This window comes from Felis catus, chromosome F1 (assembly GCF_018350175.1).
Source record: "Felis catus isolate Fca126 chromosome F1, F.catus_Fca126_mat1.0, whole genome shotgun sequence".
Classification (NCBI taxonomy): domain Eukaryota; kingdom Metazoa; phylum Chordata; class Mammalia; order Carnivora; family Felidae; genus Felis; species Felis catus.
In genome coordinates, this window is record NC_058384.1 from 49143125 (window position 1) to 49159518 (window position 16394).

General features: G+C 35.9%; 1 long non-coding RNA gene across 3 annotated transcripts in view; it reads left to right on the forward strand.

Annotated features, from left to right (window-relative positions):
• Positions 1–16394, forward strand: part of LOC123382709 — a 350458-nt gene that overhangs the window by 268341 nt on the left and 65723 nt on the right. For all 3 annotated transcript variants that reach the window (XR_006591490.1, XR_006591488.1, XR_006591489.1), the window contains exon 3: positions 11369–11405. This is a non-coding gene — a long non-coding RNA (uncharacterized LOC123382709). The remainder of the gene's footprint in view (positions 1–11368; positions 11406–16394) is intronic.

The window sequence follows — 16394 nt, forward strand, 5'->3', positions numbered from 1 at the left end:
CTGCAAATAAATTTTGTGTCCACTTTTCTTTCTGTTTTCCTTCTGGGATCCCTATAGTATGAATGTTATTATACTTGATGGTGTTGTTCAGTTCCCTTAATCTAGTTTCATTTTTTATTGGTCTAAGACTAATTGGTTGTATTCTACAACCTTGCTATAATTGCTTTTTATACTAATTTTTTGTAGATTCTTTCAGATTTCCTACATAGATAATAATGCCATATATTATTGACAATATATATAATAATGACAAGATGTGTGTGTGTGTATATATATATATATATGTATATACATACATATATATATATACTGTTGCATTCAGCTAAAATTATTAATTTAATGTTAGAAAGGAATTTTGAGGGATGACATCATTTCCTTATGCCTGATCTTAGTGGGAAAGCTTTGAGTTTCTCACTACTAAGTATGATTCTAGCTGCAGGTTTATTTTTATTTTATTTTATTATTATTTGTTTATTTTAGAGAGAAAGAGAGAGAGTGCACCACAAGCAGGGGAGAGGGAGGGAGGGAGGGAGGGAGGGAGGGAGGGAGAGAGAGAGAGAGAGAGAGAGAGAGAGAGAGAGAGAATCTTAAGCAGGTTCCATGCTCAACATGGAGCCTGACACGGGGCTCAATCCCATGACTGTGAGATCATAACCTGAGCTGAAGCCAAGAGTCAGACACTCAAGTGACTGAGCCACCCAGGTGCCTGTAGTACAGGGTTTTTAGATAACCTTATCATGTTGAGGATGTTCCCCTTTACTGCTAGTTTACTGGGAGTTTTTATCATGAATAGGTGTTAAATTCTGAGGCACCTGGGTGGCTCAGTTGGTTAAGTGCTCAACTCTTGATTTCAGCTCAGTCATGATCTCATGTTTTGTGAGATCAAGCCCCACATCAGGCTCTATGCTGACAGCATGGAGCCTGCCTGGGATTTCTCTTTCCCTCTGTCTGCACATCCCCACCCTGACTCACAACTCTTTCTCTCTCAAAATGAATAAACACGTAAAAAATAGGTGTTAAATTCTGTCAAATGCTTTTTCTACATTTATTGATCTGATCACATGATTTTAATTTGTTAGCTTTGTAGTAATCTATTTTACTGTTTAAATGTTGATTATGACCCACTCAACTGATTTTTATGACCCCTTATAGGGTCGTACCTTAAAAAGAAAATCTATGTGACTTCATGATTCATTGGATATGACAAGTCAGTAAGTAGAAATTGAGGGTGAGAGGGGGAAAAATGCTTGTTTAGAAACATGTATCGGTAATGGAACTCATTTTTTAAATAAGAGGAGGCTCAGGTTTGGGGTTATGCTTATTTCTTTTGTCATCTATGAGATTTTCAATAGAGGTATCTAGTACTTGGCTAAATACTGTTCTGGAATTCACTGAAGAAATTTGGACTAGATAGAATACAGAATTTTTTAGTAGCATATGAACTGATACTGACATCAAAGTCTAACCGTAACAATTAATGGCTGTCAAACAGTGGGCAAATTAATTCTACTCTTTTCAACCCTTTGTTTCTTTATGTCCACAGTGGGGAACATAAAATAATCCTGGTCAGGATTAGATTGAAATAGTGCCTGTGGAGTATTTAGCATATAACTGGTACATGTAAGTGCTCAGTAAATAGTGGCTATTATTGGTACTACTAATTCTCTGAGTCCCTAAATGCAGTGTAGGTTAGCAGTTAGCAGACTGCTTCATTTTCTACTAAGGATAATCAAGTGCCATGCATGTTCTCAACATATCCCTGCTTATGTAACCTGACCACAACTGCTTGTATTTCCTGAGTGCAGCATTATTAAAGAATAGATCAATAAGGGATTTCTCCACTTTACTTCAGCCTGCCTGACAAAAACGGGATAGGAACCAAATAACGGTACTTAAGAGTATATATAATGCAACTCATAATTAATGGTGGCTTAAAGAAAGGAGTTGGGTTTTTTGTTTGTTTTTTCACAACAACAAGTTTGTAGGTGGAGAGCTCAGTTTGACAAGGCAGTCCTGGACACAGGCTTCACCTGTCTTTCTACTCTGCCATCCTCAATGTATTGGCTGTAGACATTATCATTGTTACCTGATTGTTTCAGGATGATGGCTCCATTTTCACACATCCTGTTTGCATTAGAGGACTTGAGAGGGTTGAAAGGAAAGGATCATACAACAGTTCTAGGGTCACCTTTTTGCACATGATACCTCTTGGAATTGTGTGGTACAGAAATTGCATAATAACTTAATTTTAGTAAGGAGAAAAGGGAAAGGAATAAAGTGTAAGCAATTAAATGTCTGCCACCAGTGGCTAATACAAAGCCTGGCACATAAAACCTGATTAATCAGATGACTGGATGAGATCCCAGAAATGGACAGGAAACAATTCCTAGGGTAGTTATTTGATAGATTTGTTCAGGGAATGTATGATCTTAAGACAGATTTTTTTTTAATACAAGGGCATGCCCCTTTACATGTTTTTAAATAGATTTTTAATAAGATTTCTTTCACTTGAGAAATTTTAGATTAGATACATATTATGTTCACCCACATGTGATGTGAGTGGGAGAGGAGCAACTTATACATGGCTAGCAAAAGATGGCCAATTATATGAGGCAGAAAGTAGGCTTAGGCAAAACACTGTGGCAAATAAACATTTAGAGGTTGGATGGAGGAAATGGGCCTGAGAAGTGACCAGAGAGATCACAAAACAAAACATTCTCAAAGGAATGCAGCGTCAACAATTTGTCTGCTGCTAACAGATTAAAGTGTAAGAAAGTTGGGCTTATCTGGCACCCAGAATACCATCAATGGGTGATTTATGTTAAAGCAATTATAGTGGGGTATCTGAGGATGAAGTTAGAGAGTGGTTAGATGAATGAGTGTTAAGTGAGGAAAGATGTACGATTGAAAATTCTTTCAAGATTGTTATATATAAAGGTGAAGACAGTGATAGTGTAGCAGCTCGAGGGAAACATGAGTTGGGGAAACTTTTGCTTTTTTTAAGATATTAATGTTAAGATAATTTGATACAAACGTACAAAGGTAGAGGAACAGGGAGTGGTAACAGGAAAATACAGGAAAGAAAGGGAATAATATATAAAGGGTAAGGAAAGGAAGGCTGAAGCCTACATGTACACAAAAGAGAAGGTATGAGATTATAATCCTGACAAAGGTCTGCCTTCAGACCCTTAAGTGTCATCAGGGAATGTGGATCTCAGAAGACTTTTCCATGATCCCCAGAACTGATAAAAGTGGCTCATTATGCCTAACTTATTTGTTCAAACAATATGGTTTATGATGAACACATGCTTCCCTTCTGGGAGTCTGAAATTTTGATATATGCTAGGCAGAGAGTGCCTCCCTATGTGACCAGCCCCAAATAGAAGCCTTTGGCACTGAGACTGTAGTAAGCTTTCCTGGTAGACAGCATTTTCCACTTGTTACAACTCCTTGTTAGAGGAATTAAGGGTGTTTTATTAACTCCAGTGAGAGAGGACTCTCGATTTCCTCTGGATGTACCCCATTTGCCTTCCCTTTACTGAGTTCGCTTTGTATCCTTTCCTCTGTAATCAATCATAACCATAAGTATAACTATATGCTGAGTCTTGCAAGCTCTTCTAGTGAATTATTGAAACTTGAGGTGATCTTGGGGACCCTGATACACCACGGAATGGAAAGCACACGTTGTGGTACAAGGTGAAGAATGCCTATTCCTCCATAACTGGGGAACAGAGATTGGGTCAGGATAACAGATTGTCTTAAAGACAGCTAAAAGTTTTTTGAATAGTTATCAGATGAAAGAGAATGAGGAAAAATTAGAATAAGATATTTGAGAAAAATGAAATTTAAAAATAATCTGTATAACTTAAGAGACCTAACTAGAAAAATATAAACGGTGTGCCAATGAGTACCCATAGCCCAGGTTCATTGGCAATCATGAGATTATAGAGATTATAAAGATGTTTCTGTCTGTGTTTGTGTGCATGCACATTAATCCAGCAGCTCTGATAATCCTGTGTGCAGTCAGAAGGATAGTGGTTGAGTTGTTTCATTGTCAGAGCTTTACTAAGTATTTGCAATGTCATGATAATGGGGACATTTTTAAGAAAACAGCTTATGTGAAGAAACTTAGGTTTTAGCTTTCTGGGAAAGAAAACTCAAGAAAGGATCATATAGTTTTATAGGAACACAAGGAAAAAGTAACTGCTATCTCTGTGAGGAGGACTGGAGCAAACTATGAAAAACAGCAAATTAGAAAGGCCACAGCTGATGAGGAAGTTGAAATGGTGACTATGGTGCATGGAACGGTGGTGTCTCCACAATTAAATCCGTATCCTAACCCCAGGAGCCTATGAATGTGACTTCATTTGTGAGAAGTGTCTTTCGGGTGTAAGTAAAGATTTCAAGATGGGATCCTACTGGTTTATCCAACTGGCCTCTAAATCCAATGGCAAGTATCCTTTATAAGAGGCACAAGAGAAAAGATAAGGGAGTTCTGGGGATCATGGAAAAATCTTCTGAGATCCACATTACCTGAAGACAGAGGCAGAGCTTGGAATTAGGCAGCCGTAAGTCAAAGAATGCATGGAAGCATCAGAAGCTAGGAAGGTCTCCCCTGGAGACTGCAGAGGGAGTGGGGCTCTGACAACACCTTGATTTTGGACTTAGGGTCTCAAGAACTGTGAGAAAAAAATTATGTTTTAAGCCACCAGCTTTGTGGCAATGTGTTACAGCAACTCTAAGAAACCAATACAGTGACTGTGAAAAGTATGATTAAATTGGACTGCAATGAAAATCATTAAAAATGAGGAAGTCAAAGACATGATATAGAAGGTTATTGAACCTGTCATCTATGTGGAGTTAGGTGTCTCCCAGAATAAAAACAGGATCTAGAGAAAAGAAAAAGACAAGTAGGAATAGTATGAAATACATCAAAAGCAATGATGTTCAAAAATGAACATCTAGGAATTCCAAAATTGGCATAATTAGTTTTTTTTTAAGTTTATTTATTTATTTTGAAAGAGAAAGAGTGTGCACATGCAAGTGGGGGAGGGCCAGAGAGAGAGGGAGAGAAAGAATCCCAAGCAGGCTCTCTGCTGTCAGTGCAGGCACCTGGGTGACTCAGTTAAGTGTCCGACTCTTGATTTTGGCTCAAGTCATGATCTCATGATCCATGAGATCAAGCCCCATGTTGGGCTCTGCACTGACAGCATGTAGCCTGCTTGGGATTCTTTCTCTCCCTCTCTCTCTACCCCTCCCCTACTCTAGCGTGCATGTATTCTCTCTAAAATTAATAAACATTTAAACAAACAAAAACCTGCCACATGTGTAGAATACCATACTACTGCCTTCACTTGGTTCTCCTGAAATATTTCAATTCCTTTATTGTGGTCCTGGGGCGGAGGTTGTTGCAACAACATTTATAATGTGCCTGACATCGTATCTTAAATCCTCATGTCATTCCTTTTAACATTGTTATATCAACTCCTCCTGCTCATGTCCAAAGAAATTATTGACCTCCAAAGTTTTATAGCTAGTCAGGGCTTGGCAGTAAGGGACTTGAAGATAGGTTTTTTGAACTTCTAAGACTATACTTCTTCCCCTTCACCAGATTTTCCTGAAGCAAGAAAGGAAGGTACAAGTCAGTTATGCTTCTTCTCATAAAAATGAAGGTTGTCCCTGAGTTTTGTGTAAAATGTCAAATGAGTGATTTAAATTATGAGGGGCTGCATTTTTAAACCTAACAAATGATTGGTGGGGTCACTTTGCTTAATTGTTATGGCATCTTTGAAATATCATATCGTTTTAGCACTTTCTTAATCTATAAAAAGATGTGATACATTTTAACAACTCAGTTTTATATTTGGCCTTTCAAAAGCATCATGCTTTATGGTCCATCAGCTATATAGTGGCAATAACCAGAGATGTTTTGTTCATGGCATAAGCTGCAGTCAGACTCTTTCATTTCACTTGTATAGGCTGTCTCTAGAAAAAATAAATGGCATTAATGAATAATTTTAGGAAAATATAATATTGGTGATGCAATAGAAATAAATACAGCACGGTATGTATCCTTTTTAATTGAAATTTTTCTTCATTATAGTTCAGTAATTATGCCAACTTATTCTAACTTCCATACTGATATCCAACTACTTGAAGTATAAATATGTGAAAAACCCACATAAAATTTTGCTATAAAATATTGATAGTTTGTATTATTTCAGTTGGTATCTGTTTTGTGTACCTTGAAAAATAGTCATCATGCACATAGCATACTAATTTTCAAAAACTAAATTAAAATAGTGTTGATCATAATGCAATCAATTAAAATTATTTGGTGGACGTAGTATCTAGAATGATATGGTAATAATGAACAGTAACAATTATAATACTCTAAAATGACTAAGAATTACTAACCCATATATAATCCTATATAATAGTTAATATGGTAGAGAGATGGCTGAGCATCAGTTCCACAATATTATAATTCATTTATTGTAGCCTTCATTATTTCAATGCGTTTAATCTACTATGTGCAAATAGAAGAATGACCTAGTTTTCATTAGTTGAAATGACCTTTCTTTAGTTGAAAAATGACCTTTTTCATTAGTTACTCATATCCTTTTGGTTGTCACAGGCAAATCTGCTATATAATAATTCAAGTTATTTCCTTCCTTCTTTCCATCTATGATTTTGTTTTAAACAGTTTATTCATGGTATCTGATATTTCTAGATGCTTCTAAACCAAATAGCTTAGCCCTAACTGATGAAAGCAGAATTAGTATGTTCAGAGAGAATTGATGGCATATTCTGGATCATGTGGCCAATCTGATCAAGCTGAATGGACTGAGAATACACAACTGACTGCAAATCAGCCATCCATTGTGTTTTCAACAGCTTACAAGATAGCCTGTTTTAAAATGTTCTGGTAAAATCAAGATAAATTTGATTGGGTAAGCACCTGCTTTCTCTTAGATGTATACAAGGAGAGATCTTCAGGTGGGTAGGTAAAGAGAAGATGCAGAAAGGAGCCAGTAACTAAGAGCTAAGACCCAGATTAGACATTTGCATTGCCTCTAGTTTTGAGTTGTTTCCAGTTTGGAGCTACTATACATAAAGCAACTTTAAAATTTTGTGCAGAAGTCTTTATGTTGATATAGGTTTTCATTTCTCTTGGGTAAATAGCTGGGAGTGAAATTGCTGGGTCATATGGTGAGTGCATGTTTAATTCTATCGAAACTACCAAAATGCTTTTCAATGTAATTGGACCATTTTGCATTCCCATTTGCAGTGCGTGATCATTTTAGTTGTTCCAACTGTGTTTAAGGCTTGAAATTGTCAACATTTTAATGATTGCCATTCTGGTATGTTTGCAGTGATATTAATTTTTTCCCATTTTTCTAATGACTGATAATGAGTATTTTTCCATGTATGTGTAGCAGCCATTAATTAATCTTTTTCCATACTCTCTGTTTAAATATTCTGCCCATTTTTACATTATTTTGCCTAGTTATTATTGAGGTATAATATCACAGCTTATATATTTCATATTAAAATCCTTTATTAAAGACATATTTATTAAATAGATAAATGGAAGAAAAGGAGGAACAAAGTGAGAAAGAAAAAAAGGCAGATAACTTTGTTTCCATTCAGTAGCTTGCCTTTTCATTTTCTTAATGGTAATATTTTATGAAGTTTTAATTTTGGTAAAATCCATTTATATCAATTTTTTGTTTTAAGGGTTTTTTTTAATCTTCTAAGAAATTTTTGCTTATCCTGATTTTGCAGGATTTTTTTCCTGTGTGTGTGTGTGTGTGTGTGTATGAATATATATATATATATATATATATATATATATATATATATATATGTATTTTGCTTTTATACTTTCATATTTTAATGCTTTAGTTAGATCCATGATTGATCTCAAATTGCTTTTTGTGTGTTTGGTGTAAGGTAGAGGTTGAAGTTTCTTTCTCTGAGATTAGCCAATTCTTCTACCCACATCTATTGAATTACATGTGATTCATTTTAAGTCTAGTTTGTTTGTGTACATCTAGAGTGGCTTTTACCATGGCAAATATTTAACCTTACCACTAAAAGTCTTTTCTTTGACTTTTCTACTAGATGCTTAAGCAATCAAGGAATAGTAACACTGGCTGGGGAGATCTTAAATGCCTCCTACTCCTGTGTTAACTCTGTGAACTATGAAGTTTACAGCTCCCTTTTAGTTGTCTTCTTGACATTGTGAAATTTCACCCCACATATTTATGTTTTAGTAGTCAACAAAGATGCAAACAGTCCACTATGTTTATTTCTGGATCCCTTTTACTGTTTATGTCCTGCCTTTTTGCAAGGCTGAAAAATTCCAACCACAGCAGACATCCTGACCTTTGATTCTGTCTCAACTCAGATTGCAATTAACTGTTTGGGATTGTTTACCTGTTCCTTTAGAACGTGCCTGGAAGCAGAGAAAGTATCAGCAATTGTTTCCCTTCCAAGCAGGATCACAGCAGACCATTGTCTGCTGGCCAATATCTGAACACAGTTATTAAGCATGTGTCATTTACATATGTTATATATTTAAAGTGTAGTGATAAATCTTCTCCTTCTTGTTCCATCATGGCTTCAACTCTAACATTTTGAACTTAGTTTTTTAACCATTACCATGAGCAAGACATTGTTGACATTTTGCCAATTAGAAAATCGATATTCAGAAAGATTAAGAAAATTTCCCAAGTTCAAACTGCTAAGAAGTCTTTAACCCAAGATTCTAAACTGCATGTGTGTGTTTTTTAAAATTTTTTAAGTGTTTATTTTTGAGATAAAGAGAGAGAGCGAGCACATGAACGGGGAAGGGGCAGAGAGACAGGGAGACACAGAATCTGAAGCAGGCTCCAGGCTCTGAGCTATTAGCACAGACCCCAACACAGGGCTCGTACTCATGAACTGTGAAACCATGACCTGAGTTGAAGTCAGACGTTTAACTGACTGAGCCACCCAGGTGCCCCGTATGAGTTTTATGTCCATATGATTTTTTATTATCTTATTCTATTCATATTTTGATGAAAAAAATAAGGGCACCTTAGGCATTGATAAGAGTAGATGTAAATTCTTTTTAAATGTTTTATTTATTTACTTACTTATTTTGAGAAACAGAGAGAGAGAATCCCAAGCAGGCTCCGTGCTGTCAGCATGGAACCCAATATAGGGCTTGAACCCACGAACCATGAGATCATGACTTGAGCTGAAATCGAGTCGGATGCTTAACCGACTGAGCCACCCAGATGCCCCCTGAGAGTAGATATAAATTCTTGCCTGACAGCTTCAGATATGTAAAGAATCTATGATTGATTCCTAAGTGAATATGGGAGACACGTGGGCATGATACTGCCAAATATGTTGTTTACAGAAATATAAGTTGTAAATGTCTTAGGATAGCCGTGGAAGTTATGTTAATAAAATTAGCACCCAACTTTAAGCAAGAAAACAGAAGAAGTAGATCTGTATGTAGGGATATGTATTTTTCCAACTGGCTATAGACAATCCATAAGACAATGCCTTCAGTCCAAAAATGAGAGCAGGACAGTTGCTTAGAGAAGAGATGTTTTAGATAGTTTAGATAGCCAAAGGTAAATAAACAGAACATGATGGCTAACTGCTGGAACGAGTAGGTAGAACGAATTAAAGCAGAACAAAAGGTGATTTTAAATATGGACCAATAAAAGAATGGTTGTAACCCTGTATATATGTTCAGCTCATTTTAAAATAAAAATTCAAAGTAAAAATTGTTAGACAAGAGAAAGGTATACTTTTTTTTTAATACTACATTAAAAAAATTAGGTAAGCAGTCCAAAATTGATATTGTGGTTCTTGTGCAATATCATCGATGAAACAGATGTCAATCTCATTATTTCACCATCCTATACCAAGCTCCCATTATCAAGCTTCCATCATGTGGTTTAAGACTACGGTTCAAGAACTTCATTTATAGTGTCCTCATTGCAGGAAGAGGTAATAGCAGAAGTGTAGATGGAGTTGGTCCACCTTAAACAGCCAGACCCAAATAACATTGCTGCTCACATCCAATTCACCAAAATTTGGTCATACTGCCAAACTTATGGAAAAAGAGGCTAGAGAAATGTTGACTTTGGCTAACAGTAAGCATAGGCCCCTAAAATCTGGGCCTGGTATTAAAGAGAATAGGAGAATGGATGTTGGGCTATATCAATGTCCATTTCTATATCAATGTCCATTTCATTTACTAAAAGAGTAGGTTGGAAGGAAGATTTCAAACTTAATGCAGGTTGTCTTGAGTATTTACGTGCTATCTGATCATATATATGGTAATTTCAAGTGTATAACTACAAATGTGAATATGAAACAGTGTATATTGGGGATTATATATTATTTGGATTACATATTTAGAAATCTAGGTATTTTGTAGAAAGATACATAATAAACAAGAGAGACCAAACACTTTCAGAGACACAATGAGTAATACTTATGAGTGGCTTTGAAGTGGTCTTGAATAAGCAAATATATTCTTCTCTATCCTGTTTGCAACTGTCCACCAAAGCTACTTAACAGTTCTATCTGCTTGAGCTGTATCTGTATATATTTCAAAAGATACTGTCTTCTGTCACCTTGTGAGTCTTCCCTACCACTTTCATTCAATTCACTTCAGTTATACTGGCCTCCTTTTTATTTCTTAAATTCTCCATAACTCACTGCCCTACCACCCCAACCTGCCCTGGAGCTTTTGTTTCGGCTATTGATTAGACTTAAGCTTCCCATCCCTCTATCTTCATGAGTCAATTCTTTGCCTTCAGTGTGTCTTATCTCAAGGATCACCCGTACGTACGTGAATGTCTTATATGACCACCATATTTGGAATTACAACCCTTCACCACGGCATTTATTTTCCTTGAGGTCTTTTTTTCGCCTCTTCATAGAATTCATTACCACTTGTCATGCTACATGTTCTTTTTAATTTGTATTTAATTTTTATTTTTGTTTAATGCTAACTATATTTTAGTCAGTACTTTATTCACTGTAGTTTCCCATGCCTATAACACATGGTGAGATCAGGTCAACTGTTTCAGTGTATTTAATATGTTCAACTTATTCCTTTACTTCAGTGCATCATATAAAAATTTCCTGGAGTCCTATCCTGCTAAGAATTGTATCCCTGAAGAAAGTTATAGAGACTGTCCTGATTTTGACCTGCCTTAAGAGAGCTAATTTGCCTCAGAAATGCTGGAACCGTTTCAGGAGCTAAAGCACTGAAGTTGTTTATACCCATGGCCCTGTAGGCTTCTCCCTAATTCAGTAAACATCTAACAGTTTTTCTTTCCTTTCTTTGTAGGAGCCTAATTTTGTTAAAAACAGAAGGCACTAATGAGGTATGTTACATATGTATAGATATAAATGCTGATTAAACTCATAAAGGAATGTATTTCTTAGGTTATCTCATTATAGAATTAGAAAAAAAAATGACAAACAAATTTAATGCATGTACAAAATGTCTCTAATTCCTGTGTTAGAAAAATTTAATTTGGAATTCTCAAATTGTGACAGGGTTAGACTGAGATGACTTTTTAGGCTTTACCATATTATTAGCATTCTAGTTTAATTCACAGGAAAACATTTATATGTAATTACAGAGCTTTCCATCTATCCATTTAGTAGGATTTAAAAAAAAAAATTGTGTTTATTTTCCTTTTGAGAGAGAGTGAGCAAGAGAGAAGAGGGGAGGGGCGGAGAGAGAAAGAGAAAGAATCCCAAGCAGGCTCCACACTGCCAGTGAAGACCCCAGTCAGGGGTCAAACCCATGAACCATGAGATCATGATCTGAGCTAAAATCAAGAGTTGGACACTTAACCGAATGAGCCATCCAGACACCCCTAAAAAAATATATTTCTAAGAAATATTCACATCACAACACAAAGGCTATACATTTGTGTTCTCATCTTACTTTTAATGCACTAATACCTTAAAAGTGTTATATTCACCTCAATGTAGTAATTTTTAAGTTTTATAGCTTTTTTTGAAAGTAGTTTTATTAGATAGTATAAAAGATTTAGCTTGATTGCATATTATGTGTGATTTATATGAATACTGACATAACTCCTTTTTCTGATTTATTAGCAACCTCAAATAATTTTCTTCATATTAATGTAATATAATAAATTAATAATCATATGAATAGAATCTTTTTTGAGCACTGTTACTTTCTGGTGCTTTACAAATATTTAATTTTCACAACAAGCTGCAAATTAGATATTATTAACTGTGTTTTTGAAGTGAGGGAACAAAAACTTACAAAAACTAAATGACTTAACTGCTCTATTAAGTCATAAATCAAATCTCTAGCTCCAAAGTCTGCATTATATCTACCCTCCAATTTCTTCAGAAAACACTTGCTTTGTTGGTATATATGAGAATGAGGCTACATTACAGTTTTATTTATACAGCTTCTGGGTACCACTGTGAAAGGATACCCTGAGGCAATGCTTTGTGTTCTTTTCCTTCTTGTATTGCAAGGAATTAAATATTTTTGCATAAGTAAAGAATTGTTTTCTGCCCCATATCTCTAGGTCATTAAACTGAATAAACCCATTAAGGTTAGCTTACCATATAAGATGATAATAACTACATTGATATTGTGCATGTTATGTTCATATTATATATGTTTGGTGGGGGTGGGTGCCTGGGTGGCTCAGTCTGTTAAGCCGTCTGACTTCTGCTCAGGTCATGATCTTGCGGTTAGTGGGTTCAAGCCCCAAGTCGGGCTCTGTGCGGATAGCTCAGAGCCTGGAGCCCGCTTTGGATTCTGTGTCTCCCTCTCTTTCTGCCCCTGCCCCCACTTGCTTTCTCTGTGTCTCTGTCTCTCAAAGAATAACAATTAAAAAAAAAAATAAATATATGTTCAGGAATTCATACAATCATTCCCACTTTTAGGGTGTAGTTTTATTGATGCTGTGGTAATGGGAGTGGAATTATACATTAGAAGTGGCTGAGGTGATGGTAGAAATAATTGTCTCTATTCAAATTTAGTTTTGCTTAAACCATGGTTAGCTCAAGAACGTTGCAGGTTCAAGAAGTGAACTAGTTTGGAACTTGTCCCACCTAAATTTGATGATGGAGCCCAAGCTAGCATTTTTGTTCATTATTATTTTCTCTAGGGAGCTGTGAGGATCATGACAAAGTCTGGGCCTACTATGCTTTAGTGGTATTTAAACCTTCACTACCTGACCGAAGGTGGCATCATTAATGCTATTACACTCACATGAAATTTTTCTGTCACTTGTTATTATAATTATAACTTTCAAGTACAATTGGTGACCTAGGATTTTTTTTTTTTTCAATCTTATATTCTCTATACAGCTACCTGGAAAGCCTTTTGAATTGAAGTGCAGCATAGTAGATGATGATACAACCTTCATTTCCAGGTTTCACATTAGGGATACTGCCCCCCGGAAGATAGTCCAGTATGTTGTCTATTGTAGAAAGGGAAGGGATGACATAGCCAGGGATAGTTTTAAACATTCAATGTCAGTAAATGGAGCTGAAAAAAAAATGTATCACACTTGGTACAGTTTAATTAGAAACATATTTAGCAATTTGAATATCTCAAAAGCAGGTAAGTTAAGATTACATTCAAAGCAAAGACATGCGACAGCTTGGCATTTTCATTCTCCTGCCTTAAGCAAGAAAAATTTCAGCTGGGATTTCTGACCTTAACATAAACCTCAATCTAAAATACAATTCAAATACTGTCATTTCCTGAAGATTTTCAATTATTTCCAGGTGAGGAGAGGTTAAAGGTTTCTTTCTTGGTACTCTGTCCCCAGATAGCTCATACTCCTCCTCCACTGAGAAATAGAAAAGAAATGTAACTTTTTAAAAGTAGTTGAGAAGGGAAAAACAATAGTTAAGGAGGAAGAGTATGAGAAGGAGAGCGAAAGGGAAGGGGGTTGAAGAGGAGATATGTGTCTGTATAGACAGACACAGGAACAAACTGCAGCTTGTAAGAAGAGAGGCCAAAGTAGGCAAGTCAGAAAAAGGAAACACTGCAAGGGAGAAGAAAAGGGAAAGCAATGCAGAGTAAGAAAGATGTAAAACAGGCTGTTGGGATTTGGGATGAAACACATTTTAATATTTAAATGAGTTAAAATAATAGCACTTTATAATTGGATTGGATAGACAAGAGTTGGTGCGAAATTAATTAAAAATATGCATATATTCTTATTTTTAAAAACTTACAGGCAATTTACTGTACAATATAAATTCATTTTATAAAAGACATTCTCCTTTTTAAAATTCTTTTCCAGTGTTCCATTATCAGTACTCTGTCTTCTCTTACTTTGGCCTTCTTATTCCTTAATGTACTTGTTTAATTGGTTAGGATACACTGAAAAGTGCATAGTATTCAGGTTATATTTGACAGAAATGGTTAAGTAAGTAGGACAGCAAAACAAAAACAAAAACAAAAACAAAAACAAAAAACAAATAAAACAAAACCAAACCTAACTAGTTTTGACCTCATATAGTGAAATGGATTTAATCTGGTTCAAATAGACAAGTAGGGTTAATACTTTTAATACTTGGTTTAATTTTCTTTCCTTGTTTCATTGGTTTCAAAGGGCCATTCATACATTTGGCTTACCACAGTTGTGTCTATTATCTGTGTCATTTACAACAACTATTAGTAAATGTTTTATGGAAAAAAAAAAGTATGCCTTCACATTGAGTTGTAGGTTTGACAATAAACTGTATTCGTCATATGTCACTGAAATTGTATGACTTACATAGTTAGGACTGAGCATCCCTAAATCCATACAGACTGCTTATAATCACAGAAAATTCCCAGTGGAAGGACCATGCCAAGATATTAATGTGCTTCATTTTTACCAGGGGTCTTTGAACTCTGCCTGGTCCTCTTCCCGGTCCTTTTCCTGGTGGGCAAGTTTGATTCCTAAGTGAGCAAAACGTTCCTGTTTGCTTAAACTAGAAACAGGTTTAAAATAATTTTAACAGCTACCTTTTTATCTCTTCGGCCTTCCTGATATATAAATAAATGCTCCTCAGAGGCAGTGGGAGAGATGCCTTCTGAAATAAAGGGTCTGGGGGCCCCCTCTTATCTGCTGTGCTGCATGAAAGATTTTAGAGAAAAAAATAACCCATATAGAAAAAGGAAACAAGAAATGTTCTCACATCCAAAGACCTAACAAAGACCAAATGATAAAATTCCAGCCCAAGAGGAGTTATTGTTATCTTTCCTTTAACACATATTCTAGGGCCACCTTTGAGTTGATTGTTGTTGCTCTGTGTCCTGACAAAGTAGGAGAAGGGACAGACGTGAGCTTCCGGAGTTTCTTTGATCAGATGAAATGCCAGTATTATTGGGGAAAGTCATGAGTGTGGAAGGCATTCAACAGATAGAGAAATGAAAATACTGGCAGATAATATGACAGGCAGGAAGTGAAATATAAACTTAAAAAATGTTTTTCTATAAGAAATAAGAACTTCCTTCTCTATCCATGAAGAAATCAAACTGTATTGAGAGTCTCAGTGCTATTATAAGGTATGATAAAATATTGGGGCCCACATTGGTCAGTGCTACTTGAAAGTTGCACAAAAAAAGTGGTATCTGGGTCATTTTTGTTTTTTGTTTTTTGTTTTTTAAATTTTTTTTAACGTTTAACAGAGAGAGACAGAGCATGAACAGGGGAGGGCCAGAGAGAGAGGGAAACACAGAATCTGAAACAGGCTCCAGGCTCCGAGCTGTCAGCACAGAGCCCGACATAGGGCTCAAACTCACAGACCGCGAGATCATGACCTGAGCCAAAGTCGGACGCTTAACCGACTGAGCCACCCAGGCGCTCTGGGTCATTTTTGTTGAGTTCTTGTTTGAGCTCAAACATAGCTTATGTATTTTTGTTATTGTCCCTTTTCATGAACCCCTTTGGCAAGTGGGCTAGTAGGGAAAGGTGACTGTATAATATCCAGGAAATGGATAATTTTGTTTAATTTTGCTTCTGCAAAGCTGGGCTGAGATTTTATATGTTACACAAATATTCCCACCCCCTTCTGGTTACATGCTATACTCTATCCAGTTTTATCTTACCAAACTTTCTTGTTAACAGTTTTCCCAATTATTGGATCTTTTCCAAAGTCTCTGAATATCTAGCGAAACCACTGCATATTAATTGGTGATTATTCTTACCTATACTGTCTTCACTAGAAAAGTGGGAAATAATTTACATTGCTTAGATTTTAACCAATAGCAAGACTTCCCTATTTCTCTTCTGCATAGACCTTCAGAATCTCCTTGATCTAATAGTTGGCAGGCCATTACCAGCTGGTTTAGCATATCATAATGAGTCTGG